Below are 277 nucleotides of genomic sequence, written 5' to 3' on the forward strand. Positions count from 1 at the left end.
AGCAATATTTGCCAGAATATTACTTTAACTGAAATGGGAACTTATGTCTTAAGTAATTTTTTTAAAAAGCTTAAGTAGACATTAATCATTATTAGAAGGGTTATAAAAATTATTTGATTCAGTAGAAATCAGTCATTACCTTCACATTTTTTTTCCTTGGCACATTTTGGCTTATTGCGCTTTTTGGTTCTAGTGAGATATAACCCCTTTCCTACATAGTATTAAACTTATAAAACTGCCTGCTGAGCAAGATGTCAAAAAGACAACTGAGAATTCC

Source organism: Galeopterus variegatus, unplaced genomic scaffold (assembly GCF_000696425.1).
Source record: "Galeopterus variegatus unplaced genomic scaffold, G_variegatus-3.0.2 Scaffold31192, whole genome shotgun sequence".
Lineage (NCBI taxonomy): Eukaryota > Metazoa > Chordata > Mammalia > Dermoptera > Cynocephalidae > Galeopterus > Galeopterus variegatus.